Source organism: Protopterus annectens, chromosome 3.part1 (assembly GCF_019279795.1).
Source record: "Protopterus annectens isolate FY-2018-M chromosome 3.part1, PAN1.0, whole genome shotgun sequence".
Lineage (NCBI taxonomy): Eukaryota > Metazoa > Chordata > Ceratodontiformes > Protopteridae > Protopterus > Protopterus annectens.
The window spans coordinates 1,388,734,852-1,388,747,946 of NC_056732.1; the positions used below are offsets into that span (position 1 = coordinate 1,388,734,852).

General features: G+C 43.7%; 1 protein-coding gene across 1 annotated transcript in view; it reads left to right on the top strand.

The window, feature by feature from the left end:
• The window catches only part of PPP1R16A (protein phosphatase 1 regulatory subunit 16A), a 1,191,114-nt gene that overhangs the window by 967,952 nt on the left and 210,067 nt on the right, over nt 1–13,095 (top strand). The window lies entirely within an intron of this gene.

The window sequence follows — 13,095 nt, forward strand, 5'->3', positions numbered from 1 at the left end:
GCTGGGATTAGGCCTCATTCCACTAGGGCTACTGCCACTTCAACAGCATTTCTAAGGGGGGTGGCAACTAAGGATATTCTGGAAGCAGCTACTTGGAGTTCAGTGCATACTTTCTCTAGGCATTATCACCTTCCTATATACTCTAAGACTAGGGCTGGTTTTGCCACAGCTGTTTTACAAGGCATGTTGTCAGCTCCTACTACTTTATAATTTGCCAGCCTCCCTTACCTCTGCTTTGGGATTCTACCCAATAGTCAGGACTGCAGCAATGGAAGACGAAGAACATAGTACAGTTTTGTACCTACCATAAATGTAGATGTTCGAGGATTCCATTGCTGCAGTCCAATTTACCCTCCCTCCTTCCCCTCTGTGTTTAGGGGTGGTTGTGTAGGTGAGTTTACATGCTTATATTTTTATATATTTATATTGTTGTATATATTATACATGTTTTTGGTGCAGGTTGTTTTGGAACTTGTCTTTTTGGGTCTTCTGACATCTGGGGCAAGAAAAGACTGAGGATATGACGTCGGTCATGCGCATTAGTACCCTGACGTACTGACGTCAGTCTAATGCGCCCTGACCGACGTCAGCCTTATACTCTGGTATTCGGGCCGACTGGGACGCGGACTATACCCAATAGTCAGGACTGCAGCAATGGAATCCTCGAACATCTACATTTATGGTAGGTACAAAACTGTACTTTTTTCATTAAATCTACTTGGTGGATATTGTTTTCGTTGTTTGTTATCCACTTACCTACCTTTTATCCTAATCCACAAAACAAAGGGGAAAGACTACTACATTCCTTGGACATTCACAGACAACTTTGTTATTATTTGGACAGGACAAAGCCATTCAGGAAATCTGAGCAACTCTTTGTGTCCTATGCGGCAGGTGCTCAAGGAAAGGCTGTTTCCAAACAGACAATTTCAAAATGGATAGCCCACTGCATACGCTTTTGTTACTCATTTTATGGAAAAACTGTGCCTGCATGCATCAGATCCCACTCCACCAGAGCCACAGCTACCTCTGCAGCCTTCCTCAGGGGGGTCCCTACCAAGGACATTTTGGAAGCAGCCACCTGGAGTTCAGTGCACACTTTCTCCAAGTACTATCACCTCCCACTATACTCAAAATCTAGAGCGGGCTTTGCCACAGCAGTCCTGCAGGGCATCCTAGCCCCTCCTAGTTCCACTTAGTGCCCACCACCCTTACGTAGCTTTGGGATTCTACCCATCTGTAATGACTGCAGCCGTATGCACGATGAACATAGTACAGTTTTGTACCTACCATAAATGTAGATGTTCGAGTGCTCATACAGCTTCAGTCCAGGTTTCCCTCCCTCCATCCCCTCTTAGGACAGGCCTTATGACAAACACCTTTTTATATAGCCTTTTTGGGGTATTCTTTTATGGTGTATTTGCTTGCAACTACTGTATTTGATTTATCAACATTGCATCTTTGCATAACATTATGTTTGCCTTCCTTCTGGGAGCACCTGACATCTGGGGCAAGAAAAACTGAAGAAAATGGCGTTGGCTGCCTCTTTTATACCCCTGCCACACTGACGTCAGGGAAGAAGTGACGACAACCGACGCTGGACCTAGACTTTGGAATTCGGCCGAACGAGAACCCACCTGATGGCAGGATAACCCATCTGTAATGACTGCAGCTGTATGAGCACTCGAACATCTACATTTATGGTAGGTACAAAACTGTACTTTTGCACTTGGCACCCCTAGGCTTTCAGTTGGTGGCAAAGGTTCTTGCCTCCCCCATAGTGCCTTTTTTAGTCAAGGTCTCGAAAGCAGCATTACCAAAGTGAAATTAACCAATCAGAACAAAATAAGGGTCATGCTGCTAAATGTCAGGAGCTTAAACCAAAAACTGCACTCCCTGGAAACACTTAAGATGTAGATGTCTGTGCATTCACAGAAACCTGGTTTAAAGCGTCAGAGAGTGCCCCGGCCCTGGAAGGCTACAATGCTTTCCACACCTTTAGACCACAAAATGAATGTGTGAAAACCAAAGGAGGCAGTGTTTCAATCTATGTTAGAGGTAAATTCACCTCATGTCTAGTTAGGTTGGACAACTCCATGGAGTTACTCCAGGTCCAGATTATGGTGGGTGAAACCCCCATTCAAGTTCTAGCCAGTTATAGATCCCCCTCCATGGCTGATGATAACACCCATGAAGCCTACTTAATCAAACTGAAGACAATCCAAATGTCACTGAACACACTGGTTATGGGAATTTCAATTATTCCACTACCAACTGGGAAGTCTAGTCTAGCGCAAACTCGCTAGCACAAAAGTTCCTTGACTTTGTGAATTCAAGTGCCCTGGAGCAAATTGTCCATACCTTGATAAGAGGAACAAACATTCTAGATCTGGTCCTCACCAACATGTCAAACAGGTGCACTGCTACAACTGTTGGTACCTCATTAGTTTAAACTAACCACAAATCAGTCACCTTCGAACTGACATTAACACGAAAACTCAAAAAAGATGAAGTCAGACTAAAAAACTTCACCAAGGCAAAAACTATACCCTCATAAGTGAAGATATAAATGCATTCCAAGCCCCACCCCAAGCTGAAAGTGGTAATTATGCCGAAGCTTACACTAAAGCCCTGTACAATCACTTGCATAAGTATATAAACTCAGCTGTACCAGATAGAATAAACGCCAGATCACCAAGTAAAATCAAGCTGCCATGGTGGACTTCCACCATCAACAAACTACAATAAATGCAAAAAGTTGCTGTCCAAGAAAACAAAGACATGGACCCAACAAAGGAAACGCACCCACCTTAGCCTTAACAGTCAAGTAAAACAGCTTGTCAAATCCTCCAAAAGCTAGCAAGTACTGCCAAAGATAATCATATATCCTTTTAATATGTATGTAACCTAAAGGGTAGGACCCAAGCATGTGCAGAACTGGTGGCCAAAGGTATACACACTGACCCCACAAAAATGTTGAACCTGCTAGCAGATAGTTTTGGCGAAAATGTCACACCCTTATCCCCTTCTAACTTACAACAAACCCTCCCACCAAACTTCACCCCACCTTATATATCTGAAGAGCACGTCATCAAAGCCCTGGCCAAGGCAAAGAACACAGCCTCTGTGGGACCAGATGACATCCCAGGCAATCTTCTAAACTGGCTAAAACATGAACTAGCATCACCACTAAGTACCTTTTCAGTCCTAGCCTATCCACAGGCTTTGTTCCTACAGAATGGAGAACAGCTACACTTATTGCTCTCCACAAAGTTGGCCTAGCAACAGACTCAGGGAATTGCAGACCCATAAGTCTGACCAGCCTCATCTGTAAGGCCAGGGAACATATTATTATGAACCTCATAAATAAAGACGTAGATGACCTGCAAACCCTGAATCCTACCCAGTTCAGTTTTGTGAAGGGCAGATCCTGCCTGTTAAATCTGGTGGATTTCTTTCAAAGTGTGACCAAGGCCATTGATGAGGGCAAATCTGTGCACATAGCATACCTCAACTTGGCAAAGGCTGTCGACACAATCCCACATTTAGGCATTACTGATAAACTTAGAAAACTGAATGTAAACCCCTTTGTTGTAAGATGGGTTGCCAGCTGGCTCACAGACTGGACAAACGCTATCAAAGTGGTTGGCTTCACATCAACCAGCAGACCTATTACCAGTGGGGTGCCACGGGGTCATTGCTGGGTCCCCTACTGTTTGGTATGTAAAGGGTTGTGGCCAGCCAAGTTTGCAGACAACTGCAAACTAGGTGTAATCATTGAATCCCCAAATGATGCTACTGTACTCCAGGATGGTCTCACACAGACCAGCGACTGGTGTATTAGTCACAGTCTCAAACTGAATGCAGAGAGATGCATCATCATTCCCTTCGACACAAACAATGGTCCTTCACACTATCACTTCAATAACAATACTCTTAAGTGCCCATAAAGTGGTAAGGGACCTGGGATCACAGGTTGACAGCGATCTTAACTTTGCCCACCACGTGTCTACCATTGTAAGGAAAGTTTCCCATGTAGCTCTCTTGATTAGTAAAGGCATCGCCTCGACAGCAAAAGAAGTTATACCCCTCCCCCATACACGCCCCTTATCCGGGCCATAATTGAGTACAACTCCCCATTCAGTATGTACCGTACTAAGCACCTACAGAAATTAGAGAGGCCTCAGAAGTTTCTAACAAAGAAGATCAAGGGCCTCCAGCATGTGCCTTACATTGACCGACTAAAATCCCTGTCACTGTACTGCATATCATATAGACTTCTTAGGGGAGACTTATGCCTGGCCTACAAGCAACCCGAGACCCAAACCTAATGAAATTACTGCATATCCATAAATCAAATGGGTCTAGGGCTACCCATTCCAGGGACTTAATGTAAGGCCTACAACTTAAATAGGATATGATGGAGGGACAGATTTATCTCCCAGCGACTGCTACATCTTTGGAACAGCCTAACAATTCATGTGAAACAGAGCACCTCTATGAAACCGTTCAAGAGGAACCAGGACTAGTGCCCACACCCTCCTGGACATGGATAGCCATCACTAAATGCATTATTTGGTATTGACTAGTACCTCTATGGTATTACATTGGGTTGAATTGGGTTGAAATGGCTAGGGTTAAAATGACCTCTGGCTCCATATCCTAGTAATCTCCTATGATATGATATTTATGCATATTGTGTTGGTGAACAAAATACAGATATCAGTGCAGAGGTTTTTTTTTTTTTAATATTATGCATCCATTCATTTGATTCCATGGAGTAGTATATAAACTCCTTCTAGTCAATTATTAATGGAAGTGTTGATATGATGTATTTTCATAATTTTGAATGGAAGTAAATTTTAGTATGTGTCCTGCTGACTACCCAAACTGGGTTAGGAGCCATTGCTGATCTTTGTGCTGACTAGGCCTGTGAAATGCCATTCTACTCCTTGACTTTGACAAAACAAATGCTCTGGACCAGCTAGTCCATGCAGTCACTACTGGGGCCAACATCCTCAGCCTTATCCTCAGAAATGTGAGGGCACTTTGCACCTACCAATGTGCAATACCCTCGCTTGTCAGGTCAGACCGTAATGCTGTAGCTTGTGAAATTAAACAAAAAACCTGTGACCCCATCTGATCTTTGAACATTTATAAATTTTTCCAGGGCAGGCCTCCTACTACTGAGTGATACCCTGGCAAAATATCAAGCCTCCCTTCCAAGACAATATGAAGTCCATTGCCTATACAGTGACTCTGTATAGTATGTACAAGTACAAGTATGTAAACAGCTGCACTGAGGCAGCTGTAGCCACCCAACATAAGCACAGGACCAATGCAAAGAACAAGCCACCCCTATGGAATTCCAGCATCGAGAAGTTGTATAACAAAAGGAAGAAGACCATTGCCAAAACTAGGAAGTGCAATGCTCAGCAAGCCAAGACACCCCTCATCAAACTAAATAAGCAAATCTAGAGTCTTATCAAGTCCACCCAAGCAAAATTCTAGGTAAAGATAGCCTCTTGGATACAGGGCAACCAAGAGGCCTTCATTATGTGTGCAACATGAAAGGTAATGCACAACAGTATGTGGAATGAATTGAAGTGGAGCCACCTGTACATAGCTGGGGGATACAGCAAACCTATTGCCTGATAAATTTAGCTCCAATTTCACCCCATTCCTCCCTGACACCTCTCAAGTTATCTCGACTGTACCCTCCCCTGGTGGTCACTAGTGAACAAGTCCTCAAAGCGTTGTCCAAGATAAAAAATGCTACATTTGTGGGCCCGGATAAATGTGCTTTTTGTAAATACATAGAGACTTGTAAAAGTTTTTCTCATTCTGTAACTGATACAGTTCCCATATGCTTTAACTTCAACCACTTTATCAGGAATCTAGTATATTTAGCTAAATTTGACCAGTGTAACTGTTATTATGTAGGAAAACTAACCACAGATTAAAAGATCATATATCTAGCCACATTTTGGAAATAAATCAAGCTATACCTACTAATGCACTTTTTAAACATAAACTTGAGCAAGGAATGCAGCATAATTTCAAATTTAGGATATTAGAAGTGTTGTTTGAGAACATAAGAGATGGAGACATTGTACATAGAACTGAGAAAGTAGAATTTAACTGGATATTACAGTTGAAGGCTCATATTTCACCAGGTCTGAATGGTACTGTCTCTATAAAACTTTTATTTTGGGAGAAACATAATTGTGTTTGAATTTGTTAGTTGCATCTGCCATGTGATTTTAAACTGCTATTTAATCCTACTTATTTGTTCTTATAGTTCATACGCTTGAGGAAGCTCTCTGGGTATTTTTATTGTTTTACATTAAATTGAGTGTTGTGTGCCCTACCTGCATTGGTTCCAGTGATTTTTCTTTTCCACATGTACTTGCCTTTGAAGTTCCCTGGTTTTACTGGTGGTTCATCTGTTTGTTTCTTCTGTGATAGTGTGTTTTTCTGCAAATGACCACAGACATGAACAGGACTGGAGTACTACCTTCAACAAGTAATTTGCCTAATCGCATGGTGCTTGACTTGAATGACTTGGTAGATGTGCCACATAACCCATTGTTGGGTGTCTGCGAAGTGGATTTTATACAGGATGATACACAGGCATTCACTGATTCATTATATCAATATGAAGCATTTTGAGAATATTGTTTATCAATTTAAGAGGTTGCAGTGGCAGAGACTAAGCTTTAACGCTTGTTTTCAACACAAGATCCTTCGTAGAGGTCTACCGATACTTAAAATGCCCACATTTTGTGATAATTATCCTGACCTCTTAAGAAGATGGCAGTTGATTAACTTGAGCTACTCCTTTAGATATATGGATCTTGTGAATGGTTTCTTCGAGCCTATCAAGCTTGAGCTAAGAGGAGAAATAGATCAACTTTATACTGATTTAACTGATATCATGGAACAAAAGGCACAATCTAATTTGTTGTGTGAAGCCCTCGATCTCATTGCTTCCTTTGAGAAGCATCTCATTGAAATGAAAAAAAGGAAATTAAAGAGGGACCTTAATGATTTTAAGATGGGGAATATTTTCGTGTGGTTGAATAACTAACATCAGATGTCCTTCTATTCCCATGTTGCAGTATTCATCACCTTTGGGGTTATCCTCTGCTTAGCTACCTGAATGTCCGGCCAGCATACAAAAGCTTTAGTCACTGCAAGGTTCATGGGACATCTGACATAGGCCAGATGGTGCGTGGGCCATAAAAGTGATGTCTGCATGTACCTTTCCTCAGAATTTCTCTGCCACCAGTCGAACGTCAACACATCCTGCTGTCTCTGCTGTCGGATCCTTCAAATTTAAGATAATTACCCAGTTGGGGCCATTTTCTTCTTTCCTTTCCTGGATGACATGAACCTGAGCAGGCATACAGTGACCAAAAAGAAAAGTGTAGGTCTGGACGTCAGAGCCCCCCATAAAGACATCTATGACTCTATGTTTTCACTCCTTAAACATCTACCTAGAAAACCAGCATTTTAAATATCTGGCTGTAGTGATGGAAGGGCCATCTGGTCAGATCACTGAGCCACCAAAAAAAGAAAACCAATGTTTTCAGGCTTGAATCTACTGCTGCTCCTCCTCCACCCAACGTTCCTGTGGCCATCATTTGACTGGAGGAATGTATGGATTCAGCCAATGCAGATACAGTAGGTACAGCCCTGGAGGCCGCAGAACCTAGGACTGAAAGCATGTCTGCAGTAGATTTGCAGACATCGGGCACCAATGACGAGGAGGAACCTTGGCTCACAACGGACTCCCTGACCATTCCTTCCACTACTACTCAACAGTCAGAACCTAGGCCTACCTTAGGCACTTTTCCATCTAGGCCTGTTTCTTCTCCAAAAAGGAAGCAAAACATGTCTCTCTTCCTTCTGAAAGCTTGCCTGATTGGTAAGCTTTCTCTCGAAGCTTATTTAATGCATTCATGGCCCTTAAGCCTTCAGTGCCTGCATTCCCTCTAACTGCCCCTCCAGTTATTAGTCCCAGGCCTCAGACTGATGATCCCCTTCCCCTTGAAGCTGAAGATTCCTCAGATTCCTCTTCAGAGGACTCCTTTTCCTATGCCTATCAGATGCCTTCCCCTCTTGGGTATGCATCTCCCGAGGAAGATTCTGCTGAGGCAGACTCCCCAGGAGAGGATTTCACCTTTGGTGAAACTTTCTCTCGAATGAGGGAATTCTTTAAATGGAATTCCACTGAGATGTCTGAAGTCCAGAAGAGATACTGTGAACTCTTGCAAATGGACACTCCTTCACGATGTTCATCGTGTTATACTGCTGCAGTCATCACACTTGGGTTATCCTGCCTTCAGGCAGTCCCGCAGTCGTCCGAATTCCAAAGTCTTGGTCCGGCGTCGGTTGTCGTCGCTTCTTCCCTGACGTCAGTGCGACAGGGGGATAAAAGAGGCAGCTGACGCCATTTTCTCCAGTCTTTCTTGCCGCGCGGTGCCCGAAGCAGAAGCAGTTTGCAAGTGCCGGTCGGCTAGCTCCTGAGATTTTCGAATTGAATTTCAGCCCGAAGTCTTCTCTAAAGCTAAGTACCCCGTTGGGGACACTTTTCTTGCCTCAGACCGATGTCAGACAAAGTTAATAATTGCATTTCTTGTAGGAAGCAAATACCTCATAAGGATTTTCATTCTTATTGTATTCCTTGCCTAGGCCCAGACCACGACGTCTCTGGTTGTCGGTTTTGTGCTAGGTTCAACAAACGTACAATCAAGCGTCAGGCAGATTTCGCCCGACATTATTTTGGCAGAAAATTTAACTATAGCATGTCGTTGGAGCAACCGACATCAGCAATGATTAAAAAACATAAGGATAAGGACAGGCAACCAAGGCCAAGACCAGATACCGAGGCCTCAGCAAGGCCTGCCGCCGGTTCTACGGTTTTCAGTGAGGCGCCTACGCAGCCCCTGACTACCGCTGATTTAGAAATTCTGACGGCCTCCCAGACTGAATCAGCTGGGCCTCAAGAGCCGGTTCCCTCTCACCCCTTGGACGCCAACCCTGACGGTGATCCAGAGATTTTGGACAGGCCTTCGGTTTCTGAAGGTGTCTTCAAACAGAGATCTATCTCTATTAAGTCTTATGCTAAACTTAAAGCCCCCTTAAAAGTTAGGAAACCGGGTCCACAGGCCCCTATACCTAAAAAACAGATGCTTAAGATGGCTGAGGATTTAATTACCCTTATCAGGGGTTCCCAACCCCCTCCTGACAAAAGGCCTAGACTGGAGGAAGATTATCCTTCCTCTGACCAAGCATCCATTTCCTCAGCTAACTCTGAGGACCAGGATTATTCCTTCCCTCCTTATGAAGACTCAGATGCTGAAGAGTCCATTCCCTCTGTCTCCCCCCCTGAAGACTACTCTTTTGGGGAAACTCTACACACCATGAGGGAACACTTCCACTGGGAAGGCCAAGATTACTCTGACTCTAAGAAAAGACTCCGTGAGTTTCTTCCTCTTCCACAGCATAGACCCCTTGCAGTTCCTCCAGTTTTAGACATTTTGGATAATGTTTACACCGAATCTAGTCTAAACCCAGATTCCTTACCTCCTGCACCAGCTAAACCAGACAGATACTACCGAGTTCCTGATTCTCATAAGTTTCTATATAAAAGCCCTGTTGCAGACCCCGAAACCATTTCCCAGGGTCCCAAAGGGGTTAAGGCCTCTACTGCTAAGAATCCACTACCTTCTGAAAGAGATTCCAGAGCATTAGAAAGATGGGGGAAGAAAGTGTATACGTCTGCCACTTTGGCCATGAGGGCCTTAAACTGCCAATTCCACATGCTAAAATACCAGCAGTACTTGATTACACAGTTAAAGCAGAAAATGATCCCTCAGACAGATCAACCTGATTTCAAAGAGATGCAGGATTTGCTGCATGTAGCAGAACCGGTGGGAAAGCATACCTTACAGTGTGGTTTTGATTCATTGGAAGCCTCATGTAGAGCAGCTGTCACAGGATCTGTAATACGTAGACATGCTTGGCTAAAAGAGCAAGCCTTACCAGAACATGTCAAAGCAAAGTTATTGTATGCTCCATTGCAGAAAGATGTGTTATTTGGTGTCAAAGTAGAGGAAGTTTTAAAGAAAATGGAAGAAAAGGCAAAATCTATGCAGACAGTTAAAGATTTTTTACAGGTACAACCTCCTCGTTTCAGCAGAAACTGGCCATCAAAAAACTGGTCCTTTCCTGCATCAGACAGACCCCAAAGGGGTAGGTACCGACGCCCAAGGGGCAGAGGCCAGCCACAAGTTTCTTTCAGGCCTAGACAATGGCATACAACAACTCAAAGAGGTGGAGACAAAAGATCTCAACCCTTCAGGAAACAAACACGATGACTTCCCTCTTTGCCTGCCAAGCAAAATTGCCCTGGCAGCACCTTTGGGAGGAAAACTGGCTCTATTTCCACAAAATTGGCGCATCATAACAAAGGACAAATGGGTTCTGGATATCATTACCCGAGGATACAGATTTCATTTTCACACTTTACTACGGATGAGAGGCATGCCAGATCTGCCTCCAAACCAATGGGCAGAGGCACAAACGCAAATTTCAGCTCTCATGGATATGAAAGCAATTCAAAATGTACCTACAAAGGAGCAAGGTCAAGGTTTTTACTCAAGACTGTTCCTAGTACCAAGAAAGGACAAAGCCTGGAGACCCATTTTAGACCTCTCAATTCTAAACACATACCTGGAGGTACCCAAATTCAAAATGCTCACACTACAGCAGCTTCTTCCCATGCTGGGCAAGGAGTCTTGGCTGGTAACGTTGGACCTCAAAGAGGCATACCTGCATGTCCCTATCAGACAAGATTGCAGAAGATACCTCAGATTTTTGGCAGGTACAACGCATTATCAATTCTCTGCATTGCCCTTTGGCTTATCTACTGCGCCCAGAGTATTTACGAAATGCCTGGCATCAATAATTGCATACTGCAGACAACGAGGAGTACAAATTTATCCATATCTGAACGACTGCCTGATCCAAGCGGACAGCAAGGCCATTCTATTACAGCATCTGGCATTTGTAACAAAGCTGCTAAGTTGCCTAGGGTACACAGTAAACAAAAAGAAGTCAAAGCTAATAACAAGACATAATATTCCTGGGTGCCAGCTTAAATACAATGGTCCAGATGGCTTATCTCACGCCAGACAAACAAAAACAACTGGCTCAATACTTCAAAAAGATGGCAACTTTTACCCAGCTCACTGCAAGGAAAATCCTGCAGGCATTGGGGTTCATGGCATCCTGCATTCAACTAATTCCACATTTAAAGCTGCATATGAGGAAATTACAATGGTACCTGAAAAGTGTATGGACTCAACACAGGCACAGCCTCGAAACAAGTATACCTCTCATTCCCTGCCTTCAAAAACAGTTCCTATGGTGGGCTCAAGCATGTCAAATAAACAAGGGTCTTCCTTTTGCCTTACCTCCAGCAAACCAAACTATGACAACAGATTCTTCAGACTACGTCTGGGGAGCACACACGGCAAGACAGTGCATACAGGGCAAATGGTCTGCAAAACAAATGCATCTACACATCAACCAAAAGGAGATGCTAGCTGTGCAAAATGCACTGACAGCCTTCAAGGACCTTTTGCATCCAGGACAATGACTAATAAGGACAGACAACACCATAGTTATGTGGTACATAAACAAACAGGGAGGAACACACTCCTACCCTTTATGCAGACAGGCAATGACCTTATGGAACACTGACTTACCAAGTACAACTGCAAGCACAATTCCTTCCAGGAGAGGAAAACATATTGGCAGACGAATTAAGCAGAAATTTGACAGATCCTCACGAGTGGAGACTACACCCACAAGTATTTTCAATGATAACTCAAAGGTGGGGATGCCCAGACATAGATGTATTTGCCTCCCCCAACAATTGCCAACTACAGAAATTTTGCACAAGGACTTATCATTCCCTAGCCTGGAAAGTGGACGCCCTATCATTCAGTTGGACAGCATTGATAGTCTATGCGTTCCCACCACTACCTCTCTTGACCAAGGTATTACTGAAAGTCAGATCAGAGAGACCACAAATGATCCTCATTGCTCCGGACTGGCCACGTCAGCACTGGTACCCATTACTAAGGACCTTGACTCACAGCCCTCCATGGATCTTACCTCAATTCCCACTTCTGTTGACTCAGCAAAACTCTCAGATCCTTCACAGTCAGCTCAGGACTTTAAATTTAGCTGCATGGAGAATACCTTGAACTATCAATCAGCGCTTCTCTCAAAGGACATCCTGAATGTCATTTTGGAGGCCAGGAGGCCCAGCACCAGAAAAACTTACTCTGACAAATGGAAAGATTTTGTGCATGGAACCAGGCTAAAGGCCAAAATCCTTGGATACCAAACATTCCTCAAATACTGCAATACTTAACTGAGATGCTACGCAAAGGCCTTTCTTTCTCATCCATTAAGATCCATGCTTCAGCCATTTCAGCTCAGTATAATACGGATCCTCCCATATTCTCACACCCTCTACTAAGGCAGTTTCTCAGAGGGGCTAAGAATATAAGACCCCCCAGAACACCCCCAACGCCAACTTGGGACCTCAACTTCGTTTTAGAAAAATTAACACTGCCTCCTTTCGAACCAGCCTTCTCAGCAGAACTACAATACTTGTCCTGGAAAACAGCTCTGTTGCTGGCTATCACCTCAGCACGCAGGGTCTCAGAACTACAAGCACTTATGGCATTGGAACCTTTCATCATTTTCCATCAGGACAGAGTCTCTTTACTAACTAACCCCACCTTTATGCCAAAGGTAGTATCCAGTGTGGCTTTGAATCAGACCATTCATTTACCCACCTTTTATCCAAACCCCCAGAATAAAGGAGAAAGACTCCTTCACTCTTTGGACATTCACAGACAGCTACATTACTATTTGGATAAGACAAAGACCTTCAGAAAAACTGACCAACTCTTTGTATCCTATGCTGCAGGTTCACAAGGAAAGGCTATTTCAAAACAGACCATCTCCAAATGGATAGCACATTGTATCCGCTTTTGCTACTCGCACCAT